Here is a 6,000-nt window from a genome sequence, read left to right on the forward strand (position 1 = left end):
ACTAATGCTCTATTTTGTGGTAGTGTGGTCGAGCAGTAGGCTTATCCAAGGAGTAGTGTTAAGCATTTGTTGTACATACACATAGACAATAAATGAGGTACACACACTCAGAGACAAATCCAGCCAATAGGTTTTGTATAGAAAAATATCTTTTCTTAGTTTATTTTAAGAACCACAGGTTCAAATTTAACATGTAATATCTTGTTTGAAAGGTATTGCAGGTAAGTACATTAGGAACTTTGAATCATTTCAATTGCATGTATACTTTTCAAGTTATTCACAAATAGCTATTTTAAAAGTGGACACAGTGCAATTTTCACAGTTCCTGGGGGAGGTAAGTTTTTGTTAGTTTTACCAGGTAAGTAAGACACTTACAGGGTTCAATTCTTGGTCCAAGGTAGCCCACCGGTGGGGGTTCAGAGCAACCCCAAAGTTACCACACCAGCAGCTCAGGGCCGGTCAACTGCAGAGTTCAAAGTGGTGCCCAAAACGCATAGGCTCCAATGGAGAGAAGGGGGTGCCCCGGTTCCAGTCTGCCAGCAGGTAAGTACCCGCGTCTTCGGAGGGCAGACCAGGGGGGTTTTGTAGGGCACCGGGGGGGACACAAGCCCACACAGAAATTTCACCCTCAGCGGCGCGGGGGCGGCCGGGTGCAGTGTTAGAACAAGCATCGGGTTCGCAATGGAAGTCAATGAGAGATCAAGGGATCTCTTCAGTGCTGCAGGCAGGCAAGGGGGGGCTTCCTCGGGGAAACCTCCACTTGGGCAAGGGAGAGGGACTCCTGGGGGTCACTTCTGCAGTGAAAGTCCGGTCCTTCAGGTCCTGGGGGCTGCGGGTGCAGGGTCTTTTCCAGGCGTCGGGATTAGGTTTCAGAGAGTCGCGGTCAGGGGAAGCCTCGGGATTCCCTCTGCAGGCGGCGCTGTGGGGGCTCAGGGGGGACAGGTTTTGGTACTCACAGTCGTAGAGTAGTCCGGGGGTCCTCCCTGAGGTGTTGGTTCTCCACCAGCCGAGTCGGGGTCGCCGGGTGCAGTGTTGCAAGTCTCACGCTTCTTGCGGGGAGATTGCAGGGTTCTTTAAAGCTGCTCCTTTGGATAAAGTTGCAGTCTTTTTGGAGCAGGTCCGCTGTCCTCGGGAGTTTCTTGTCGTCGTCGAAGCAGGGCAGTCCTCAGAGGATTCAGAGGTCGCTGGTCCCTTTGGAAGGCGTCGCTGGAGCAGAGTTCTTTGGAAGGCAGGAGACAGGCCGGTGAGTTTCTGGAGCCAAGGCAGTTGTTGTCTTCTGGTCTTCCTCTGCAGGGGTTTTCAGCTAGGCAGTCCTTCTTCTTGTTGTTGCAGGAATCTAAAATCTTAGGTTCAGGGAAGCCCTTAAATACTAAATTTAAGGGCGTGTTTAGGTCTGGGGGGTTAGTAGCCAATGGCTACTAGCCCTGAGGGTGGGTACACCCTCTTTGTGCCTCCTCCCAAGGGGAGGGGGTCACATCCCTAATCCTATTGGGGGAATCCTCCATCTGCAAGATGGAGGATTTCTAAAAGTTAGAGTCACCTCAGCTCAGGACACCTTAGGGGCTGTCCTGACTGGCCAGTGACTCCTCCTTGTTATTCTCATTATTTTCTCCGGCCTTGCCGCCAAAAGTGGGGGCCGGGGCCGGAGGGGGCGGGCAACTCCACTAGCTGGAGTGTCCTGCGGTGCTGTGACAAAGGGGTGAGCCTTTGAGGCTCACCGCCAGGTGTTACAGCTCCTGCCTGGGGGAGGTGTTAGCATCTCCACCCAGTGCAGGCTTTGTTACTGGCCTCAGAGTGACAAAGGCACTCTCCCCATGGGGCCAGCAACATGTCTCTAGTGTGGCAGGCTGCTGGAACCAGTCAGCCTACACAGATAGTCGGTTAAGTTTCAGGGGGAACCTCTAAGGTGCCCTCTGTGGTGTATTTTACAATAAAATGTACACTGGCATCAGTGTGCATTTATTGTGCTGAGAAGTTTGATACCAAACTTCCCAGTTTTCAGTGTAGCCATTATGGTGCTGTGGAGTTCGTGTAAAACAGACTCCCAGACCATATACTCTTATGGCTACCCTGCACTTACAATGTCTAAGGTTTTGCTTAGACACTGTAGGGGCACAGTGCTCATGCACTGGTACCCTCACCTATGGTATAGTGCACCCTGCCTTAGGGCTGTAAGGCCTGCTAGAGGGGTATCTTACCTATACTGCATAGGCAGTGAGAGGCTGGCATGGCACCCTGAGGGGAGTGCCATGTCGACTTACTCATTTTGTTCTCACTAGCACACACAAGCTGGTAAGCAGTGTGTCTGTGCTGGGTGAGGGGTCTCTAGGGTGGCACAATACATGCTGCAGCCCTTAGAGACCTTCCCTGGCATCAGGGCCCTTGGTACCAGAGGTACCAGTTACAAGGGACTTATCTGGATGCCAGGGTGTGCCAATTGTGGAATCAAAAGTACAGGTTAGGGAAAGAACACTGGTGCTGGGGCCTGGTTAGCAGGCCTCAGCACACTTTCAATTCAAAACATAGCATCAGCAAAGGCAAAAAGTCAGGGGGTAACCATGCCAAGGAGGCATTTCCTTACAAAGGTCTTCCACTCCTATTAGAGACTATCAACACCTCAGGACTTCCTCTTTCTTTGCTGCTCCTCACTGAGATAAGTGCTCCGTTTTTTATGCATTTCACTGCGCGTGTGCTTTGTTTGCTGGCATACTTATCTCCTTGTTTCAGGTGTGCCGTACGGAGCGGGGCTCCCATTCGGGGACTCTCCGCTCGTGCTTAGGGTTGCGCCGTGGTTTTACTTCCTTCAGGGCTTCCCGGCAGGGGTCCGTTTTTCCGGTCAGCGGGTGCGGGGCGAGCGGCCTCCCGTTTCGGGAATTCCCGCTCCCGCATAAATTTTTTTCCTCTCCCTGCATATACTAATCAGCGCTTTGCGCTGGATCGGGCCTTTCCCTTGTGTGGCCCGACCTAGAGAGCGCGACGGTGCATGTAGCCCAATCCTACTAGTTCTACTGGTTGGGCTACATGCATTCCGTCGTCAATTTCTCCTCCTCTGGCCGTTGACAGAGCGTCAGGTTCGCGCATTTTGCATTCCTGGCGCGTCTGTCATCGGCTGCCTCACGCCTAGCTCGGGCTGCAATAATAGAGTTTGCCCTGCATTCCTAGCGGCGTGCACGCTATTTTGGAAAGTTCTTTGGCTCTCATTTACGCCCCTAGCTACCTTTAGAAGGGGCTGCAATAATTATGCTACGACTGTGCCGAGGAGCCTCATTTCTGTTTTTTTCTTGCACAGAGGGGTTAGGCTCCCCCTTATTCGGCTGATATCAGCGTTTCTGCTTGAACTTGTGTGGTTAACCTGCCATTTTGGTGTAACCATGACCGAGTGGCTGCCCTTTGAGGAGGAGGAGATTGAGTTTGGTTTTGAGGACACCCTCGGTCCCCAGTTGGGTGCAGGTTTGTCGGAGATGATTAATGCCTCCGTGCAACAATCTGTAAGCAGGGCGTTGGCGGTGTCTGTACCGCAGGGCATTAACCAGGCTGTCTTTGCAGCACTCAAGCCCCTCACTCAGCAATTCGACTCTTTTGTCAAAAAGCAGGGGTTGGCCCCCTTGCCAGAAGAGAAAGTGAGGGAAGATCCTGAGGCAGCGACTACTCCCCAGGTCTTTTCTTGGCCGCATGATGGGGCCCTGTCAGCATTGGCCAAAGCTTCCGCGGACCATGTTTATTGTTCCTTGCCATCTACCTCTAAGGGCCCTCTTCTTGAGGTGGCAGATTCATCCGATTCGGACTCATCCTCCTCTAAGTCCTCCCATTCCAGTGACACTTTACGCAAGCGCAAGAGAGCGCGTAAATCCAGTTCTTCTCAAGGCAAGGAAAGGTCTCCCTCGCCCTCTAACCCCTTCCAGTTTAATCCAGAGGATATTATTCATCCTCGTTCTGCAGATTGGGCCCCAGTGCAGGCTGTAGCTGATTTTCTCCACGACAAATTGAGGAAAGGTTTCGACAAAGAGGTCCGTAACAGATTGCGGGCTGAGTGCCCCAGACTGGAGATCCCAGATAAGGTGGCAGAGACACCGGATATAGACCCCAGCATGTTGACCTTCCTCAAGAAGTTCGCCAAGGACCCCAAAAAAGGGATCGACAGGGCCTGGCGCTCATGCCAGGACAAACTTTTGGACCTCGCAGGTCCTTTGGCAAAAATTTTGGAAATGGCTCTTCGAGCTAAAGAGTCTGGCGAGCCTGTCGACTCCCATACACTGGCAGAATGGACTCAGAGGGCAATCTGCTTGTTGGGGAATGCGAACTGTGCCATTTCTTCTGAGCGCCGGAAGTCCCTCCTCATGAGGATCGATCCAACATTAACGGAGTTGGCAGCGGCGGATGCAGGGCCCCTGGCTAATGGCCGTCTTTTTGGCGATAAGTTCGTCAAGGATGTTGCCAAATACGTAACTACTTTTACAACCCTGGATAAGGCGCAAGCGAACCTAAAAAAGGTTTTTCATGCTGGTGTTTTTGGCCGGGCCGGGCGAGGTAGGGGCCGCTCGTCAGGCCGTCCCTCCTTTCAAGGCTCTCAACGTGGCTCCTTCCGAGGCCAGTAGTATTCCAGAGGAGGTGCTTTCTTCCCCTCACGCTCCCGATTCTCCCGGCGTCGCGGTCAACGAGGCAGTGCCAGATCCACCGCCCAATCAACCTTCTCTACAGGTGAGAGCGCTAGACGATTCTTTTATCCAGTTGGGGGGTCGCGTTCAATTTTTCCTTCACAATTGGTCTCGTGTTACTCAAGATGCATGGGTGTTGCAAACCGTTCAAGGTTTCCGTCTGGAGTTTTATCAGACTCCAAGACAGGATGAGGTCCCTCCCCTTCTCCATTTTTCCCGACAAGACGCCAACATCATAGATTCCGAGGTTCAGCTGCTGCTCCGGAAAAGAGCCATTGCTCTGTGCGATCCCCATCCGTCGGGATTCTGCAGCAATATCTTCCTAGTTCAGAAAAGGGGAGGAGGCCACCGTTTAGTCATAAATCTTCGAGACTTCTATGCCTTCGTAGTGTACAGGCATTTCAAGATGGAGGGTCTACATCTTTTACCAGACCTCCTTCAGCCGGGAGACTGGCTGATACGACTAGACCTCAAAGATGCCTATCTGACGATCCCCACCTGGCATCCCCACAGACGTTTCCTCCAGTTCAGGTGGAGGGGTACTTGGATGGAGTACTTGGTCCTGCCCTTCGGGCTTTCGTCGGCGCCTTGGTGTTTTACCAAACTGCTCAAGCCAGTAGTGGCATTTTTGAGGGAGAAAGGGATTCGTTTGATCGTCTATCTAGACGACATCCTGATCATGGCTCAATCCCAAGATCTGTTGAGGCAACACGGTCTCACGACTGTCACCCTTCTTCAGGATCTCGGATTTGTCATAAACAACAAGAAATCGGTCCTGGTCCCCTCCAAGACTGTAGAATTCTTAGGTTTTCAGATAGATTCCGACAGATCGCTCCTAGTTCTTCCCAAGTCCAAACTTCGAGCCATCAAGAAAGAGCTTCAGGTGGCTCTGTCCAAGACGTCATTGTCCCTGCGAAAGATCGCACGGATTGTGGGTCTCCTGGCATCCTCGGTCCAGGCGATCTTTCCAAGTCCCCTCCATTACAGAGCGTTACAAAGACTCAAGATACGTCATCTCCAAAGGGGTTTGTCATATTCGGACTTAGTCCCTTTGACGGGAGAAGTCCGTGCGGAACTCAGCTGGTGGCCGTCCCAGGTCGACGCATGGAACGGCAGAGCCATCTTCAGCTCCCAACCCGAGACAGTGATAGAGTCAGATGCCAGCCTTTGGGGCTGGGGTGCGAGATGCGGGGACATCTCGACAGGGGGGGATGGTCTTCGCAGGAACTTCAGTTGCATATCAACTGCCTGGAGTTACTGGCGGGGTCTTTTGCGATAAAGACCTTATCGCCCAAGAAAGTGTTGTGTTCCATTCTTCTTCGAATGGACAATGTGGCGGCAGTCA

This window comes from Pleurodeles waltl, chromosome 9 (assembly GCF_031143425.1).
Source record: "Pleurodeles waltl isolate 20211129_DDA chromosome 9, aPleWal1.hap1.20221129, whole genome shotgun sequence".
In the NCBI taxonomy this organism is placed as follows: Eukaryota; Metazoa; Chordata; class Amphibia; order Caudata; family Salamandridae; genus Pleurodeles; species Pleurodeles waltl.